Below are 22076 nucleotides of genomic sequence, written 5' to 3'. Positions count from 1 at the left end.
TTCACATATGTGATTTATATGCTAAACAGAGGGCATTCGATATGACGTCTGAACTAAGAACATGGTGTTGAATATTGTTTATATGATGTCTAAACTATGCAATGCAAGACACCGTATGCATGATATGAGCAGTATAACCATGCCAAGTTAGAGCATACACCTCAGTGGGGGAATAGGACTGGTCATCTGTCTCTGAATCCATCTCTGAGGAGCTATCGGGACCCAACAAGAGATCTGCTTCGACAGGTAGCACTGTCTGCTCTGAAGGCCTTGTTTTCACTCTAGATTTTTCCATCTCCCACCCAAATGGATGATTCACAGGAAGAGTAGTTTAATGTACAAACATTGTCGACAAATGGAAATGTAATGAAGAAAAGGATGGGAAAGATATCATTCACATATATGATGCCTGGTTAAACAGGATGGCATTGCACATTTCACATATATTATGGCTGGCTAAAAGACATGAGACCGCATAATTCCCATATATGATATAGAAACTAAACAGGTGGCATTACAGAACATGTCTAAACTAAGCAGATGACATATACGATGTCAAAAGTAGGCACTGCCAGGCAACATATGCATGATATGACTAACATCATCATGCCAAGGTAGAGCAAACACCTTGGGGGGTAAATAGGAGTGGTCAGTGGCGTCCAAATCCGCCTCAGAACAGATATATTCCTCTGGATTACAATCTGGAGAGGGGTGGGGAGGGTTTGCCATTGAACCCACTATGGAGCGATGTCTGCATGACATTGTATTGCCGCGCAAAACTCTTCTCTTTTTCTCTACATGTTCAGCATGACTGTGTACAATATGTGACATGCATACGAAAAAAATATGGTGAGATTATGTAAGGGGAGCATGCAGAAATTTAGAGTGATGGTAACAACCAGTGGATCGATGTTTTTCCGTTGAACCAAAATAGCCCTAATGGATCGACGTGAATGCATAGTAATAAGTGATGCAACAAGTGTACAACCTCTTTGCCGTAGCCGTGTTGACCTCAGCATCATTGGCCTGGTCGCTGAAGCAGTTGAGGTAGAGGTGGCTGTCGGAGGTGTGGAGGAAGAGCTGAGGAATCTGTAGACGGCATCCAGGGCACTACTCTGTTGTGATGGATCGTTCTGTCATTGGAGCAGCTCCGGTGAGCCGTAAGACGTCAAGGCTGAAGCAACACAAGACAGACATCGTCAATCTCAAGTGGGATTCTAATAGCATCTCTAATAGATGATGTAAAATGGATGTAAAATTAACATCACCAAAAACCACCTGACTACAATAGATGAGTTAAAAACTGTTGTCTCTGAACTCAACTGTCGAAACTAAAATTTACTGTGGAATCTAAATGCTACTGCCGAAACTGAACGCAATGGTAGCAGAGAGGCACTTGACATGTAGTTTAGGGAGGGCCTGCAGTTCATCTTCAACCTGCACCCCCCTGAGCTGCCAGCCACCACTGGCCGAACTGCCGGCCCTAGCGCCGCCTCGCCGCCCCGAAACAACTCGCCACCGCCGCCCCGGCCAGCCCTCTAGGCCCCCCTCCCCCCAACCTGAACCCTAAGATAGATAGTGGGGTACCTCTCCGGCGAGCCGCCATCCCCGCTACGGGTGGTTCTTCCTTAACTCCGGCGAGCACCCCCAACCCTGAAAATCGACTGACCCAAAGTCGATTCAGTCGACTGAAGTGTGGCTTAATCGGAGCAGAGCAGCAGCATGAGCAAGGGGGAGAGCAGCAGCAGCAGCTGGGCAAGCAAGCGATCGAGCGAGAGCCGGAGCAGCAGTAGCAAATCCGCTTGGTATGGCCACTGCCGCCGAAGGGGCCTCGCACTGGGGGAGAGCCGCCATGGAGATGTCGCTCGCGACGCCGGCTTCAAGGTAGCCGCTCCATGGGAGTGCGGGATGGAGCACCGTCGGCGCCGGGAGGTCGAGTTAAGGAGAAGGTGCGATGCGATGAGTGTACAACCTCTTTGGTGGCACCGAGTAGGCCTCGGCTTCGTCCGAGGAGTCGGTGAGGATGCTGCGGTTCTGGTGGAGCAGGTTAAGGCGGCGCTGAGGGGATGGAGCTGTTGTGATAGACGAGGCGATCGTCGGAGCAGCTCCTTGGAGGTGGAAGACGGGGCGGCTAAACCGGTGGGACGGCGAGATGGACGACGGATCCTCATCCGGGGAGGTGGACGAGGGACGTCGAGCTGTCGCGGTGGACGACGTCGTCGGGGAAGAGGCTCCCGCTGGGCAGCGGTGACGTGGCAGACGGAGGAGGGTGGGGTTTCGCGGCTGGAGCGGAGAGGTTATGGCGGCCTGGGATTTCGAATGGCAAAAAGGGTGCGATGGGAGGGGGTGAAGCATGACTTAGGAACGTGCTTGTCCAAAATGTAGGGTGTGTTACAAAAGTACCCCCCACTGATTTGAACTAGCGACCCTTTCGGCTCAGGGTTAGAAGGGGGATTTCGCGTGTCCGGATTTGGCAGCTGGAGGGAGTTTTCGCGCGCGTTGTAATTTCAGGATAGCAAGGTGCGGGTTGTGAAGGCGCCAGTTTGGCGAGCACGATATCTGAATTTTCGGGATATACAAGACGCGGGTTGAATTTTAGGGACAGGCCTAACGTGTAGTAATATTGTACATGTATGTACCAAATCAATTCGCACTTCCCTCAACCAAAAAGAAAACGAAAAAAATAAAACTATTCACACCACACAAAGAGAGAGTCTTGCCCCATTTTATTATACAAATGCTATTCAAAGCTACTCCCTCCTTCCATCTATATAGGGCCTAATGCATTTTTCGATGCTAACTTTGACCAAATATTAGAGCAATGATATATGACATGCAACTTACACAAAGCACACCGTTAAATTCGTCTGTGAAAGGTTCTTTCAATGATATAATTTTCACATTGTGCATGTCATGTACTATTAATCTTTTCAATAGTCAAAGGCGGTCTTAGAAATCTCATTACGCCCTATATAGATGGAAGGAGGGAGTATGAATCCATGTTATGTCCGATTAATTTTTTTCGCTTGCTGTATAATGCATGTAACCTACTCATACCAACATTTTAGTGCATTCCAAATGTCTATACTACCTCTGCAATTCGAACTAAATTTGAATTTGTTTCTTTATTTCAATAAGAATCTACAATCATGATTGTTGCCAACTTCAACCATCATAGTTTCCTTGCTATCCGCCAGATATAAATCTGACGTCCTATAATGCAGGATGGCAGGCACACCATCATCAACAACTCCAATTTTTATTAAGAGTAGAGATAAAATATATTAAATGTAGTATACCATGTTCATAACCACACCATGTGTATCACCGTTATATATATTCACACATCCGTCTGTTTGAAACACTATGATAAATTCTTCAAATATCCGAATTCGCTTTTTATAATGAAGTATATATGATCTCCATTTGTCTTTTACACCCACACAACCCTCTTATCTTTGTAGCTAGCGCTAACTTTCTCTTGTGCATGCACACGCCCGCATCCCTCTCACCCTCCCTCAGCATTCTCTAGCTCCATCACGCGAATTCGTCTTTTCACTATAGGTCGTTCACCCACGGTGTGTGTAGCCCCCCGGCTCCTTCTTTACGACACACATCGATCGATATGCCTCTCTAGCCAGGTGTGCCTAGCACAAACACAACCTTCCCCTCTTCTCTTGTCACCGTCCATGCCTCACTCCCACCACTCTTTTCATCGTTCTCGTACTCGCACACTCCTCCCCCTCGATATAGTATGCCTCTCGTACCACCTCCTAAATGCATCCCTCTCTCTCTATCCTTCTCCTCGTTCCTCATTTGCTTCTAACACACACATGCACGTATACTGATCAATCTCCCAACATATACCTAGATCGACTTTAACTACCCCCATCGATCGACGTACCTCACAAGTTATGTCTCTCCTTTCTCTTACAAAGGGAGATTGATCTTCCTATGTAGTTACGTCTGCTTACCACAGCCACATCGTCCCCCCTCATTGTTCGTGCATGCCTCCTGACCCGTCTCTCACATGCACGTGCACAGACAACAAGCAGCCATCTCCTCTCTTACTGATATTGCGGACGTGCCCTCCGTTTGTCTAGCAAGCCTATCCCACCATTTGTTAGAAGCAACTCCACTACCACCCCCTCCAACACTCTAGCTCTGTCTCTCTCCCAACCTTATTCATCTCCTGCACATATGCATGGATGCCGATCGATCTCCCTTAATACATGAGGCAGATCGATCTCCTTAATACATGAGGTAGGCCTCTCTCCTCCTCCACACATATACCAGCCATTGTACCTCTACAGTTAATTGGGCCTCCCTCTTCCCCCACCACACACTGATAGTCGAGCGCTGCAGGTACGTATCCATGCCACAGAGACAAACTGCACATGTCCCATCTCACATTCCAGTAGGCCAACCACTCTATATCTTTGACGTGGGCACACACAAATTCGATGGCACTCTTTATCGATCGCGCGTGCGCGCACACACACACATCATCCCTCTCTTGGATTCTATGGACACCTCAAGTCGATGATACCTCCACTCTATTCTCATGGATCGCCCCCTCTATATATATGTTATATCCAGGACTCTATTTCACACACATTGCATATCTTAAATTTTTTGATTGACCACCCCACAAAAAAAACTCTCAAGAACCCACACACTATATCTCTCTAGGTTTGTATCTCTCTCACACAACCCCACATAGGTGGTGTACGTATACAAGAAGAGAATAGGTGCACCGTGCATGTCCTCACGCTTCGTGCCCAGCCATAGCCGCGCGGGTACATGGTGGAGCTCTTTTCTTTACGAAATGGCAGCCCACGTGCTAATTTGAACGCTTGTAGCGGTTGTTTACCTAGGGAGGTCGTGTACCATGCGTGCATGAAACAAAGTTCGACTTGACGCGTTGTCGCGTTATTTTTAAATAAAGTTATACCGCTCAATGACACGTACACAGAATATAAAATGATTTTTATGGAGGAAAAGGTAGTCCGCTCTTTAGAGTATCTCACACAAGGCTCCGGTGGCCTCTCTCTCTCTCTCACCATTGGTCACTGATCCGGCCGCATCCCGTCTGGTGGGGGAAAGGGAGTGCGGTGGCCTCTCTCTCTCTCACCGTTGGTCACTGATCCGGCTGCATCCCGTCCGCCGGGGGAAAGGGAGTGTGGTGGCCTCTCACTCTCTCACCGTTGGTTACTAATCCAGCCGCATCCCGTCCGCCGGGTGAAAGGGAGGAAGTGCATCGTTTCTCTGTTCGACGGCGCCGAGGCAACACGTCCCGATCTGCGGTACACGCCGTTCTCTCTGACCAAGCTCCGGCGCGGCAGGGCCTATGCCACCTACTCGCAGATTCCGCTCGCGCCGCTCACCTAGTTACATCCCGACGACCTCTAGGTATCCCCTCCAGCCTTGCTCCACTGCCCGTTTTCCCACGTCGCTGCATGTGGATCTTCCATAGTTCTTTGCCCAAAACGTAGCTCGTTCGGCGTACTTTCCATATTGCATTCTCGTCCTCACACCGTTTTAGACAAACACAACCGTGTTGTTATCTTCCCTTAGGACAAGGAATATGCTTCTTTTTGTCGTCGCATGTGTCATCAACTGTTATTGGCCAGTAATTGTTTCCTTTCAACCTCTTTTTTGCAAACAGGGCTATCCATTTCACCTTGTTCCTATTGCGACCTTTTGGTGAACTGCACAAATCACTTTTTTCTTAAGAGTGTTGTGTGCAGTTGTACTAAAATGCCACACGGGCAACGTCTCTACATTTCAGTGCGACTACACAAAGGGAGATTGGTTTTGCTCTATCCTCCTCATCCAACTCCGAGCCTAATCTTCTCCAACTAGTTAGTCTTAAGAGAGACTGCAAAGGTGACCGGCTTCTATTTGTGTGTTTATTGTTTCAGCAGCAGTCCTCTATTATCGTAATCACACTTGATATCTTTGGAACAGGGACGCTCAGCTCTATTCTAGTGGAACTACACAAAATGATCGGAATGTTGCATGCTCCAGACAGCTACTTTTTTCCCAACATTCCTTGTTGATTTAGATAGAGCTAGGGGACGTTGCTACCAATGAAAGAATGGATCAATTTTAATTTAACATCTTCTCACAACTTTGTCTTCAGTTGTGATGTAATTATTAGCTCTGATCTGGTAATAATTGACATGCATTAGCAAGGAAGTTAGTTTTTTATAGTTTCCGAAAGAGCATCGATGGCAAGACACGCGAAACAAAAGCTGAAGGCTGACACCATTGTACAATTTCATGTCGCTGGAAAATTATTTGTATAGTACATCAATTATCTAAACAAATGATGGAAGCTTGATAGCATTGCCAGAAGCCTCTTCATCATCCGAGTCCATGTGCCATGCACAAAATTATACTCCTTCGTTCCTAAATATTTGTCTTTTTACAAATTTCAAACGGGCATATTTTAGAGTGTGGATTCACTCATTTTGCTTCGTATGTGTACTCCCTCCGTTCCTAAATATTCTATTCGTCTTAACAGAGATTTCAACAAGTGACTACATACAGAGCAAAATGAGTGAAGCTACACTCTAAAATATGTCTATATACATCCGTATGTGCCAGTCCATTTGAAATCTCTAAAAAGACAAATATTTGAGTAGTCACTCGTTGAAATCTCTAGAAAGACAAATACTTCGGAGTATATTTAAGAATCGAGGGGGTAGTGCACAACTGCATGGGAGACTCAGCCCAGTCATTGCACCGCATTAATAGTGAGTAATGAGCAGTCAAATCATAAGCCCCACCTTTCCCACTGTAAGTTGCTCTGAAGAAGCAACCATCAATACGCTCTTCTTTGAATCCGCTCATACTACTCCATCCGTCACTGTTTATACAGCGCGCTTCATAAAAAAGAAAAAAATCTGTGGGACCAAGGCGACTAGCGATCGGCCTGAAAAATTGCATTGGTAGTTATAGCAAGTCAACTATTACTAGAGGGAATAATGTGTACACACATGCATGCAGTGCTTCCACCCCGGGTACACACATGCATGCACTCCGTAGTAGTACAGTACATGGAGAGAAAATTGTGGACTTGATTGCGGTTACCACGCCCTAATTAATTGAGCATTAAACCAAACGCATCTAAAGTCTCTCTGGTGGTGGAAATGCATTGAGAGAAATGCATCATAATGAAGCATGCCCTGTAAACTGTGATGGAGGGTGGAGTAGTATGAAGGTGCAAAACCAAGTTCGCGTACTACTGCGCTTGGCTCTTTGCCCCTTCGTGAAGTCGAAGAATGATGGTACTCTGCATGTTGGGTACTACAGTGTATGCCTCTGACAATCTGACACCGAATGGACTGATGCATGTCCACCGACGGTAGGTTGCATTAGTCAAAAGGCGTAAGCGAGCTTCACCTTGTCCTGCAAGCTTCTCCTCATTCTGCGAGTTGACGGGACACACCAAAAAGTAGTGCTAGTCCATACTCCCTCCTTTCCGGTTAATATGGCTTAATCTTTTTTGTGGGTAAATGAGAGAGCTTTATTCATATATAAGCATTCTTAGGACGATCAGCCAAGACACTGGTCACTATGAAGCGAGGTACCCCGCAAAAAAAAGAAGTAGGAAGCGAGGTGTTTCATCAAGCCAGCTCTCGGCCACATTCAAAGTGCAGCAAGCACGGTTCACACGAAGATGTGCTGCAAGGTTTGCTGACCTGTTTACATGCTGAATAACAAAAAAAGAGGAAATATTACTAAGCGCTACTATTTGTAACAGGATATGAGCCAGAATTAAGCGAGAATTGTGGCGAGTGTTCCATGCAATCAACTTCCATTATCACATGCGAGAACCCTCGAAGAGAACCAAATGTGTTGAAGATTGCTTTATCACATTTTAAAATTATAATAAGAGTGCAGACGCTCCTCCATCCGTTTCCTAGTACTAGTATAGTACGTAGCTTTTCTCATTTTCCTCTCCGCCTTGGTCACGGTGCACAACGTAAGATGACTTACACACCTAGACGGAGGGAGTAGTAAACTTTGCGCTTGGCTGTTCGGGAAGTCGAAGAATAATAGCACTAGTAGTATAGTGTATGCTTCTGGCCATCTGACACCGAATTAAGTGTTGCACGTCCACCGCCTGAGCGAGGAAGAGCTTGCATTAGTCAAAAGTTTCTCCTTGTCCTGCGAGCCACCGCGCGCAAGCTTCTCCCGTCCTGCAACCTTCTCCTCATTCGGCAAGTTGACGGGACACATCAAAGTAATGCTAGTCCATGCTGCCTCCTCTGCGGTTAATATGGCTTAATTTCAAACGAGATAAATACACTGTCTGTCACTGTATATTTGTAAAAATACGGTCAGTGGACTTCATAATATGCTCATTGCGCTCAATATATATATTTTCTGGTGTTCATACGGTCACTAGCTCACCCTGACTGAGTATGTGTGTGCATGCACGTGTAGGTTGAGCACTTGAGCATGACCATGTGTGTTCCGTCGTGTGCTCGGACATGCATGCATTAGGGCATCGCACGGGTTTTTGCGTCCATGTGTTCGTGTGACTATTGCATACACGTAGGGGGAGTACGCGTATGGGCCACTAAGGAGCAGTCAAAGCACAAAGTAAGTTAGTTGGAAGAAGCAACCATCATTTCACTCTTGAATGACACGTAAGCAATACAAAATGGTTGATATGGAGAGAAAAAGAAAACCACTATACATACACTAGGAGGAGCCTAAGCTACAAGCCTGCTTGCTTAGGTTGCTCTCTTCACAAGCATAGAACGACGGGCCTGATCCCGCAGCTGGGGGAAGGGAACAATGTTCTGCATAGACGCGGTCGAAATCGGCGAGGGAGAAAACCCACAGTTGGTGCGTCCCAATCGGGGGTCACCGCGGTATGGGCCGATGTTGCGTCCCAGGTAGTCCATCTTCCTTTTGGAGCCGGGTTGCTCCACTGCCGTAGCTCCATCTCCATGTCAATCTTTCTCTACTTCTACCGGCTTCTACTTGTGACGAGTTTATGTCTCATGAACTAGTGCCAGTACTATTATTCTAATCACACTTCTTCAATATCTTTGCCATCAGGGATGCTCATGTCGATTTTAGTGGAACTGCACAAAAGCATCGTATGATCCAAGGGTGCCATCCGTCTTTCCTTCGACAGGTTCTACCTGGCCAGGAAATTAAATCATGTTTAGGGTTTAGGGTTTAAGTCGTAGTGACCCCATCAGTAGTTTTTCTATCGTACATGCTCTCACTACTTTTTTCTTTAGTTGTGAAGTAAATATTGGCTATGATATGTGAATCATTGAGATGCATCAGCATGCGTGTTAGTTTTCCTTTGTATTTGATGGAATGTTGTAACGGGGCAACCTTGGAATAGTAATGAAAATGGAGTGGAAAAGTTTCCGTTTTTCTCGAGAAAAAATGGAAACTGAGAGAAACCTCGGTGAAGCTGATCGGAAATAATGTAGAATTATTCTGCAAAGCATAAAGGAGTGTTTTCAAAGAAGTTTTTCAAAGAAAGACCTCGGTGAAGCTGCTTACATATTAAGCATCAAGATCTATAGACATGTTGGTTAACAAGATCTATAGACATTAATCAAAGATGGTTATGTTTCCTAACCATAGAAATGTGTTGTCATTTGATTAACGGGATCACATTATTAGGAGAATGATTTGATTGACATGACCCATTCCATTAGCTTAGCACCCGATCGTTTAGTATGTTGCTATTACTTTCTTCATGACTTATACATGTTCCTATGACTATGAGATTATGCAACTCCCGTTTGCCGGAGGAACACTTTGTGTGCTACCAAACGTCACAACGTAACTGGGTGATTATAAAGGAGCTCTACAGGTGTCTCCAAAGGTACATGTTGGGTTGGCGTATTTCGAGATTAGGATTTGTCACTCCGATTGTCGAAGAGGTATCTTTGGGCCCTCTCGGTAATGCACATCACATAAGCCTTGCAAGCATTGCAACTAATGAGTTAGTTGTGAGATGATGTATTATGGAACGAGTAAAGAGACTTGCCGGTAACGAGATTGAACTAGGTATTAAGATACCGACGATCGAATCTCGGGCAAATAACATACCGATGACAAAGGGAACAACGTATGTTGTTATGTGGTCTGACCGATAAAGATATTCATAGAATATGTGGGGGCCAATATGAGCATCCAGGTTCCGCTATTCGTTATTGACTAGAGACGTGTCTCGGTCATGTCTACATTATTCTCGAACCCATAGGGTCCGCACGCTTAAGGTTTCAATGACAGTTATATTATGAGATTATGAGTTTTGATGTACCGAAGGAGTTCAGAGTCCCGGATGAGATCGGGGACATGACGAGGAGTCTCGAAATGGTCGAGACGAAAAGATCGATATATTGGACGACTATATTCGGACATCGGAAAGGTTCCGAGTGATTCGGGTATTTTTCGGAGTACCGGAGAGTTACGGGAATACGTATTGGGCCTTATTGGGCCATACGGGAAAGAAGAAAAAGGGCCTCAAGGGTGGCCGCACCCCTCCCCTTGGTCTGGTCTGAAATGGACTAGGGAAGCGGGAGCGCCCCCTTCCTTCCTTCTCCTTTTCCCTTCCTCTTTTCCTATTCCATATGGGAGGTGGAATCCTACTAGGACTAGGGAGTCCTAGTAGGACTCCACACTTGGCGTGCCCCCTCCTAGGGCCGGCCTCCTCCTCCCTTGCTCCTTTATATACGGGGGCAAGGGGGCACCCCTAGACACACAAGTTGATCCACGTGATCATATTCTTAGCCGTGTGCGGTGCCCCCTTCCACCATAATCCTCGATAATATTGTAGCGGTGCTTAGGCGAAGCCCTGCAACGGTAGTACATCAAGATTGTCACCACACCGTCATGCTGACGGAACTCTTCCCCGACACTTTCCTGGATCAGAGTCCGGGGATCGTCATCGAGCTGAACATGTGCTAGAACTCGGAGGTGCCGTAGTTTCGGTGCTTGATCGGTCGGGCCGTGAAGACGTACGACTACATCAACCGCGTCGTGCTAACGCTTCCGCTGTAGATCTACAAGGGTACGTAGATCACACTCTCCCCTCTCATTGCTATGCATCACCATGATCTTGCGTGTGCGCAGGAATTTTTTTGAAATTACTACGTTCCCCAACAGAGTGCTCATGCAGGAAGGAAAAGTTGTAGCTTATACCTCCAGACAGCTACGACCTCATGAGATGAATTATGCCACGCACGATTTGGAGTTAGCAGCCGTAGTGCACTCACTCAAGACGTGGAGACATTTCCTTGTCAGAAATAGTTGTGATGTTTACACGGATCATAAGAGCTTGAAGTACATTTTCATGCAGAAGGAGTTGATCCTCAGACAAAGGAGATGGCTTGAATTGATCAAGGACTATGATATGAGATTGCATTACCACCTAGGGAAAGCAAATGTTGTAGCAGATGCCTTGATCCATAAAAGCCATGTGAACACCCTCATAGCTGGAGGATTACCTTAGAATTTAGCCGACAATCTCAGAGATCTCTGATTGGAAATAGTACCAAGAGGATTTGTCGCCACCTTCGATATTCAGTCCACTCTGACCGAAAGATCCGTGAAGTGCAGAAGACGGACAAGGAAATTGCAGAGATAAAGGAAAAGATGAGTAATGGAAAGGCTAAAGGTTTTCGTGAGGATGAACACGGAACTTTATGGTTCAAGGATCGTATCTATGTGCCTAATGACCCAGAGGTCTGGAAGTTAATTCTTCAGGAGGCCCATGACTCACCGTACTCGATTCACCTAGGCAACACCAAGATGTATCTGGACTTGAAGGTAAGTTTCTGGTGGACAGGTATGAAGAAGGATATTGCCGAGTACGTAGCAGTATGCGATGTTTGTCAGCGAGTAAAGGCGGAGCATCAGAAGCCGGCAGGGTTACTTCAACCACTGCTGATTCCCGAGTGGAAATGGGAAAAACTTGGAATGGATTTTATTACAGGATTACCGAGGACCCGTTCTAGTTATGATTCTATCTGGGTAGTGGTTGATCGCTTGACCAAGGTAGCTCATTTCATTCCCGTGAAGACTACATATACCAGCGCTAAGTTAGCCAAGATATACATGACCAGGATCGTATGTCTGCATGGAGTTCCGAGGAGTATCGTGTCAGACAGAGGAACGCAATTTACCTCAAAGTTTTGGAATCAGTTGCATGAAACTTTGGGTACGAGGCTGGAGTTCAGTACAACTTTTCATCCGCAGACAGATGGACAGACCGAGAGAGTCAACCAGATTCTGGAGGACATGTTGAGAGCCTGTGCGCTAGACTATGGGTCTAGCTAGGATGACAATCTGCCATACGCATAGTTCTTGTACAACAACAGCTATCAGACCAGTCTGAAGATGACCCCTTTCGAAGCTCTATACGGAAGGAGGTGTAGAACACCATTGCTGTGGGATGGTGTTGGAGACCGAAAACTTTTTGGTCCCGATCTTATCAGAGACTCCAAAGAGAAAGTCAAGCTGATTCGAGATAGACTCAACATAGCCTAGTCGAGACAGAAGAGTTATGCCGACAGTAAACGCAAGGAGATAACGTATGAAGTTGGAGATCGAGCATTTCTCCGTGTGTCCCCACTTCGTGGAATCAAGAAATTTGGGGTTAAAGGAAAATTAGCACCTAGGTTCATTGGCCCCTACAAAATCCTCGAACGCAGAGGAGATGTTGCGTATAAGCTGGAATTGCCAGAAGGATTGTCAGGAGTTCACGATGTCTTTCACGTATCCCAGCTGAAGAAATGCCATGCCGAGATGGCCGATATTCCTCTGAGAGACACAGTGCCCCTAGAATCCATACAGCTGGATAGTGATCTGACTTATGAGGAGAAACCCGTCAGAATTCTTGAGACTACGAACAGAGTTACCCGCAGCAAGATCATCAAATTTAGCAAGGTTCTGTGGAGCCACCACTCTGAGGAGGAAGCCACCTGGGAGCGAGAAGAAGTTCTCCGCCAAGATCTCCGCCAAGACCAACTGGGAGCTAACCAACCCGAATCTCGAGGGCGAGATTCATCTTAAGGTGGGTAGGTTTGTAACATCCCAAATTTTCAATTTGGAATGTTTTACAATTATTAGCTAAGCATCTATGCATTTTGTTTGAATTGAGTGGCATTTGGAAAATTCAGAGGCATTTGAGTTTTATTTGAATTTGAATTTGATTTTGGCAATTGAAATTTATTTCAAATATCCCTGACAAATACTTAATCAAAAGTATGAGAGGAGCTAACATGACACTCCAAAATGTTAGAAGAAATTAATGCCAAAAGTTTCGAATTCCAATTTGAGTTTTATTTGAATTTCCAAATAAAATTGTTTTTTTAAGTTTCCTGTTCACCTCTGAAAAAAATGTTCATGTTGTAGCATTTATTTTTCTGATGTTTTTAATATATATATATATATGTCCTATATAAAAATATTATAGATTCCTCTATATTTTACTTTTCTCCCTATCTTATTCATAAGAAAACCCGGCGCACCAAGCGCCCACCAGGCCAACCGGGCCAGCCGGCCCTGCTGACGCCCGAGCCAGCAAGCCCAATAGTGCCGAGCCGCAGCCCACCAGCGATCGAGCCGTCCTGCCCCAGCGCTCGACGCCCGAACCCTTCCCTTCGGTCGACCGCTCGCCGCCTCCTCTCTCCCTCTCACTAACCTGGGACCCCACCCTATCCCTAACCCCTCGCCCACGACAAGTCGCACCGGAGCACGCGCAGAGCGCGCCCGACACCGCGATCCTCTCGGGATCGTGATCCCGAGTCGACCCCTCGCCCACGCTTATGTCCTATAAATACCTACGCATCTCCTCTTCCGAATCCCCCTAAAACCCTACTCCAAAACCCACCATAGCCCCGCCACCATCCAAACGCATCTCGCCGCCGCCTCCACTACTAGGAAAAGGCCTACTAATGGCGCACCACAGGAGCGCCATTAGTATATACAACAGTGCGCCATTAGTATGCCTCCCAGGGGGCCATGTATACCCAGGTGCTTTGGCATACTAATGGCGCACAACAACAAGATGCGCCATTAGTAACTTCGGCATACTAATGGCGCACTGTTTAATGATGCGCCATTAGTATCCTTTGGCATACTAATGGCACACTGTGATGTGATGCGCCATTAGTATGAATATTAGGTTTTTTTTATTTTTTAATTTTCTGTTTTTTGCACAGGTTACAAAATGTATAATTGGACAAAATATAGACAGCACACATCAACAACAGATTCATCGAATACAATAGAAGATTTAGTCTCTGAATACAATTCATCATATTAGTCTCCGAATACAATTCATCATATTAGTCTCCGAATTGAAAAGACCGAACAAAGATAGAACATTATATTACAAGTCTCGAGACCAGCGAGTTTGTCTTCACATTACAAGTCGATATCGATCATCTAAACTACCATCACATAGAAGAGAGCTGCGGTCATCACGATGAGCATCATCACGATGAAACTCGTCTTCATCCGGTTCCTCCACGCTCCCTCCCCTCTCCCGCTAGATAGCGGGCGTATCTAGATTCGGCCTCGGCCCTAGTGGTGTACCCTTTGTAACTGTTACCGCTGAATCGGTGAACCTGTCTCCGACACTCCTCCCAGTCGTCGTAGACTCCGGGAACCTTACCCTTGTACACGACATACCACGGCATCGCTATGCAGTAGCCAAACGAAACGTTAGTACCAATTCACAGACAATACATAAGCAATATATAAGTATGCAACAGAACGATCGGAAGAGAAAAGCAAGACATTAATAGCATCGATTACATCTTAAGTTGAACGACTCTCGAAACCAAAGAGACATACTACAAGTTCATTAAAGTTTAATTACAACATGAGCCAATCGATGTTTCAGAACTAGACACAGCATCACTGCTTTCGACTCGACTCAAGGGACCGGAGCGTGGATGAAGCCGCCGTCTATCGTGGGAGTCATGAAATAACGGTCGTTGTCAGCCTGCATTTGTAGCATTGTGTCGATGTCACTGTTGGACAGTTTGAGGTAGCCCCGATCGAAGGACATTAGGATGATTTCCGCAAACCCGACGATCAACAACGTGCTAATACGTTGGCCCGACACCTCGAAGCCAACTTGGATTTACGCGTAGCAGATGATTTGAACGTTCCCCCCCGGTAACATCGCCCGCATGTTTTTGCATAATGAGTAGGCACCCCTACCAGCCTGCACACAGCAAAGTCAGGGGGTGAAACACTGCTGCGATCATAAATACCCTGGTAAGGTGCCCAGATGACACGGAGAACAGCATCAGGACATCTTAATGTGTATCTACTTCGACGAGTGTCAAAAACGTGCATGAGATGGGAAGGATGACGGTCAATTTACTGCAGAAAACACGAATGTTTAAAAGAAACATCGATAATCAAAATGCATATTTACGGGCGTGATGGGGAGGACTACTCGAGAAGTAGGCCAATACTACTTGTTTCCAAATGACCTCAGGAAGAAGCGCGAACTGCGTCCCAGCCTGCCCAGATCTGGAACGCATGTAAAGTCGACTACAGTTCCGGGTCTGTCGGGCGATGACGATCTCCATACTCAAAATATAGCAACAAGGGATGTAGTGCGGATAACACATGCTATCATAAAACCGAGGACATCATACCCGATGATACCACAAATGCCGACCTCGCACTGGCCCAACAACGGGACCACATCTTCTTCGAACGCGCTTCCCAAAAAGACACGTCATCAGACGCTGCACCGGGTGACATCGAATTCCGGACATCCGCCACCGCACAGCACCCTCCGGATATCCAGTCAGTGCCCTCTTGCACGACGACCGCCGGGCCCGCACCTTGTAGTCTTTGCGTGCTTCTCCCGAATGGACGGGAGTTCACAGACCTCCTGAGTGTGGCTAAATAGTCGCACTCCATCAAAGCTCGTAAGCACTAGCGTCCCTAGAGTGAACGTCAGACAGCACCTGTCAAAGCTTCTCCGCGTACCGCAGATCACCACATTTGTTGGTGCTGGAAAGAGCCCATATCGCATCGTACAGACGCAAACTACGATCGACTTGCAAATACGTGCGTCGCGGGTACTGATAATCATCAAAAGTTGGACCAATGCATAGATTCCTCACGGGGTGGCTCTTGCAGGGCCGATTGCGCGCCGACGAGCGGTTTGCTTGGGGGTCCCCCTCCAACAATGGTTCGCAACAGGCAGCTAGCACGCGAGCACACGTCAATCACCCGACGCAATCGATACCAACCGCAGCCTACAGCAACAACACAGTTGACCTAACAATTGCATGGTAAGTGAACAAGTCGCGGTGAACGATGCCCTGGCGCATCGGACAACTCGTTGGTCACATGATAAGAGCACAAACGTCGCGGACCCGCATAAACAGTAGGCTCAGAGCCTCAAAGGCAAGAATAATCCGCGGAGCGACAATATGACCCTAGACTCGAGCTCGGTAATAGCATCGGCAACGGCGTGCTGACGAGGGGTGCTAGAGTCCCCATCACTACTCGGGTGCATAACTCCGGGGTCGAGACAACAGCCTTCCGGCTAACACCATCCCGCAACGCGGCTCTCAGGTCGCCTGAACCTGGAACAGGCCCCGGCCCGCAAATCAGCACTAACCGATCAAGGTAGAACAATGCGGTGATCGTCGCTCCGAGTTGTTGTTGCACTTGCTCTTGGACAATCTCTGGAATCCGCGCCACCTGTGCCCTGAGTTCTTGAACCTCTCGCGCTTGGCTTTCCGAGCTGGTCTTTTTCTCCTTTCGCCCACCAGTGTTATAGTATGACGACCATTTTGTCGACAAGCCTTTGCCGGCCACACGACCAGCTGACGTCGGCTTACTGAGCTTATCCTTGTTCTTCATTACATTCAACGCCCTATTTAGAGTGGTGTCCCAAGGGTTGCTCTTAGTCGACCCCGCGCTACTGCTTTCAGTCGCCTGCGGAAGGAATGTGAACCATTTAGAAATTCCCTCGGTCAGGATGCCTCAGGTTCTCGGTGTTGATCGAGACGGTGCTTCGGAGAATGCACCCGAGCTGAAGCAAGTACCCCTTGACTATTCGTTCGGGCGCCGTTGGATTCCCGTCGGAGTCCACTTCAGTAACTTCCTCCTTGAGGGTGCGGAGCACGGTCGGGCGCCGATCCTTCCGTTGCCTCTTCGGTTGGCTGCCATCTGTGTGTGCGCCGCCATCATCAGTGGTGGCATCCTCGGCGGCACCATCAGTGGTGGCATCAGTGGGGTCATCCTCGGCGGTACCATCAGTGGTCTCAAGTGAGGTTGTTCCTCCATCTCCTGGGACAGCTCCCAGAATGCCTTGCCGCCCGAACCCCCGGCCTCATCGTTGTTGGCCATGTTTCTCTCTAAATAGGAACAAAGTTTGGTTAAAAAGTTGGTTATTGTCAAGGAAAAAGATCATGGTCTCATCATTTAGGGTTTGTCGACACCGAGGCATCCTAAAAGCTAAGCTTTTACCATTGAGGGTTTTTCGACACCGAGGCACCCTAAAAGCCTAAGCTTTCATCATTTCGGTTTTTATCGACACCGAGGCACCCTAAAAGCCATGCATTAGTCACAAGTACGCCGGGGCACTTGATCCTACTTAATTAACTACTAAGATACCCCGGCCCATGCATTAGTCACAAGTACCCCATATGTCCTATTTTTAGCAAAGTCATGCTAAAAATCATGGAAAATTTCAGCATGACCTTTGCTGAAAATAGGACATATGGAGTACCCGAATTTGCCGGAACGGAAGTTAATCGACATTCCGGCAAACTCAAGGGCCTCTCGGGGTACCTGCAAAATAATTATCCAGTGAAGGAATTGTTCCGCACACTGCTGCCTCACACTGCTGCCAAAATCATTATCGACATGCTGAACTTGTATTTCACTCTGCATAGCTGAACAGTCTAACAACCAGAAATATATAACAAGAACTGCACTGCAACCAGAAAATTAATCATGGAGATTACACTGAAAATATGGGCTAAATTACACTGTAATTCTAGGGTATATTACACTAACAAATACACTCATAATATGGGATAAATTGCACTATAATTCTGGGGTATATTACACTGAGAATTCATCAAAAGTTGATGAGCTTACACTAAAATACATCTGCACTGCAGGGCTTGTACACACAAATTCAGTGAGATGATCTAACACTGACAAAATAAAGGAAACACCTACTGAACCAATACAGGGCTAAAAACACATGGGGATTACACTTAAAAACATCCAGTGAAAGGCACTAGAAAACCATATAGACATAGGAATAAAGCAGAGCTGACTCATTAAATCTGATACACTGAGAAAACCCTAAACTAGGGAAACTAATCACCTGCATCTAACCTACCAGGAGGTAACTGAACAAATTCAAGAACTACAATAGCAACACGAACCAATACAGAGATATGAAAGCACAAGTTACTAGCATTTGCCTAAAAACTACATAACTAGGATATGAAAGCACAAGTTACTAGCATTTTCCTAAAAACAACATAACTAGTGGACCAACTCTCTGTCTGCAACAAGAACTATAACTAGGAAGCTAGCACCAGATGCACTTGGGGATATACTAGTTATGCACTTCACATCCGGATGGCAATTACCTAGTATTTTAAGCTAAAATTACCTAGTAAGTGCTCAATCAATAAGGTACAAGGTAAACTGAATTGACTTTCCAAATTGACAAGCACAGACAGAGCATAAGCAAAGAGGTCAACTGCTAATATCTATTCAATGCAAATTGTAGACATCTGAGTTCTGGTGCTCATATTGGAACATCCATAACAGCAAAGGCATCTTCAAAGTGAAAATTCTTACCCCTACACAACTATTCGGCATAATCAGAATTCAAAAGTAACATTCTTCGATATAGATCATGGGTGCTCGGGGGAAAGTAGCACAAACAGACAATGCAAACAACCAATCAACTAGTGAAGCCAATCAAGAACCTAGAGATATAGCTAGCAAACTGAGAAGCACATGCAGAGAAAAAGCGAAAAGGTTACATGTTCACTGCGAAATAATAGATGCGTGAGTTCCAGTGCCCATATATGAAAAATCTTGAGCACCAAAGGGCATCATCATCAAAGTGAAACTCTTAAGCCCTACATAATTATGCAGCCTTGATCACACATGACATTACTGGATTTAGATCTATTGTAGTAAATATAAGTACTTGGATGCTCATATTTAAAGTAAAGTGCAAGAGCAGGCAATTCAAACACACAATCAATTGGTGAAAACCATCGACAACCTTGGGACAAATACGGTGCATCAAACCTAGATATTCAGTGGACCAATTCTAAGTATGTATCAAGAACTATAGCTAGGAAGTTAGCAACAGTTGAACTTGGGGATATACTAATCATGAACAATCTCTCCTGGTCGGTCCAACTCAGAAATCATACCATTGTCTAAAAATGCTTAATAGATACAGATCATCTAATTGTGAATCATGTGATTTGGGGTTTCAATTTGTAATCATCTTTTAATTATCAACAAGATTGCAACAGTTGCAGACACCTCACACTAACAGTTTCAGACTTGAATAGATTCACATAACTAAGAAGAACATATCCGGAGGAGGGAGGGAGGATGGGGGTGCATTACCCTGATGTGCTAAACGACGTAAGCGCGTGCGCGCGAGGGGGAGAGGGGGAGAGGAGGAGGGGGAGCTCACGGTGGCCGTAGGGATAGGGCAGTGGGGCGCCGGGAGGATGTCGGGGACGACGACGACGCAGGGGAGGAGGCGAAGAGGTCCGGGTGGTGGTGGTGCTCCGGCGACGGTGGTGTGGACGGGGCGGCGTCCGGGCCACCGGCAACGAGGGCGGCGGGGCGATGGCGTCCAACGAGGTGGGGCGACGGGGAGAGCGGCGCCGACGCCAGGGCCTCAGGCGGCGGTGGTTGGAGACGTCGCGGCGGGGTCAAGGCGGCGGGGCAGCGTTGAGGCGGCGGGGCGGGGGCATCGGGAGAGGAGAGGGGAAGGGGATCGAGGGTGAGGGTGAGGGAGAGAGAGGGGATAGGTTTGGGCCGGGGTGGAAATATGGATGGGGGCGGCACAATACTAATGGCGCACCACCCCTCGGTGCGCCATAAGTACATCCATACTAATGGCACACCTCACCCTGGTGCGCCATTAGTACATCCATACTAATGGCGCACCTCACCCTGGTGCGCCATAAGTACATCCATACTAATGGCACACCTCACCACGGTGCGCCATTAATATTTGTGTTTAAATATGTTCAAACTTTTTTATAAGACAATAATAATTTTTTTATAAGACAGTAATAATTTTTTTTATAAGATGGCTACTGCAACAGTAATATTTTTTTATAACACAATAATAATTTTTTAAAAAATATCATCAAACAGTAATGCCGGTGGAGCGGGGGAGGGTGCACGGGATGCGATGGGTCGGCGGCGGCGGTTGAGTAGGGGAGGGGTGCGGGTGGTGGCGGCGGCGGTTGAGTAAGGGAATCGAGGGTGCGGGGGGTCGGCGGTGGCGGCCGGTGGACCGGGGGGTGCTCGGCGGCGAGGGGGACCGGATCTGGCGAGGTGGGATAGCAATCGAGATGGAGGGGGATCGAGATCGAGTGTCCATGAAATTTAAAAATATTCATGATAGTTCAAAAAGTGCCCATGAAATACAATCGAGAAATGAAGGCTATGATTTAAATACAATCGATCTTAGCTAGCTATCTGTTCACAATCTTCTTCCCCTTCTTTTTCGCAAATGGAGTTCTTCTGTGGAACGAACGTCCTTTAGGTAGGGTGGTCCTGCTTCTTCTTGTGGTGTATGCTGCTACTTCATCATCGTCGTCATGTTCGATCCTCAGGTCGCCATACTTGTCGAAGTCTTGCTCATTGGCTACTCCATCCATTCGGATGATCTTCCTTTTGCCTCTCCTCACGACAACATGACTGGGCTTTGACGGGTCGGTAATGAAGAAGCATTGGTCCACTTGGGAAGCCAGTACCCATGGCTCATTTTTTGCGGTGACGTTTGCGCCCGCGGTCTTGGATTTGGCTTCGGGTATAACCATGGTGGTGAAATACCGGTCTTCTTTTAGGACGCTCTTCGCCCATCTGACACGGAACATCGGGACCTTCTCTCCAGCGTAGCTCAGCTCCCAGATCTCCTCGATCCTTCCGTAGTATCTGTCCTTGTTGTTACCGGTGTAGGATTCCATCGTTACCCCGAGGTTCTGATAACCATCGCTCTTCATGTCCTTGGCCTCGGTGTAGAATGTGTAGCCGTTGATATCGTATGCCTCATAGGTCATCAGGTTGTGCTCGGCGCCCTGTGACAAGGCGAATATGAGTTGTTCTTCCGCGGAAGAATCCTCATGTAAAGGGTACGACAGAAGCTTCTGCTTGAACCAACGCGTGAAACATGAGTTGTGCTCTTTGAGTATATCTCCGTCCGTCCTCAGTTGGCCTCGGTCATTGTACGTCTTCTTAATAAAGGTTTTGTGCTCTACCACCCAAGGATCGACCATGTCTATGTGTTGTAGCGCGACTAGGTTTCCTCTTTCAAAGTCGGCGATTCGACCCTCGAAGTCGACATGCATTTCGCGGTGACCCTCACGGTGACCCCATCCAGCGAGCCTGCCGAGGTGCCTGTTGACGGGCAGACCAACGGGGTTCTCGATGCCTAGATAATCCATGCAGTAGGAGATGCACTCTTCGGTCAGAAAGCCCCTGGCTATGCTTCCCTCTGGACGTGACATGTTGCGAACGTATCCTTTGATGACACCATTCATCCTTTCGAACGGCATCATGCTGTGCAGGAACGTCGGCCCGAGTTGGATGATATCGTCCATGATATGGACCAGCAGATGCACCATAACATCGAAGAATGCGGGCGGGAAGTACATCTCAACCTCGCATAGTATCACCACGATCTCTTCCTGTAGCCTTCTGAGTTGCCTCACGCCAACAGACTTCCGAGAGATGACGTCAAAAAAGTTGCATAGGCCAAAAAGCATTTCACGGACGTGCGCGTCCATGATCCCATGGATTGCAACTGG

This window comes from Triticum urartu, chromosome 5 (genome assembly GCF_003073215.2).
Source record: "Triticum urartu cultivar G1812 chromosome 5, Tu2.1, whole genome shotgun sequence".
NCBI classification, from domain to species: Eukaryota; Viridiplantae; Streptophyta; class Magnoliopsida; order Poales; family Poaceae; genus Triticum; species Triticum urartu.
This window is presented reverse-complemented; position numbering follows the sequence as displayed.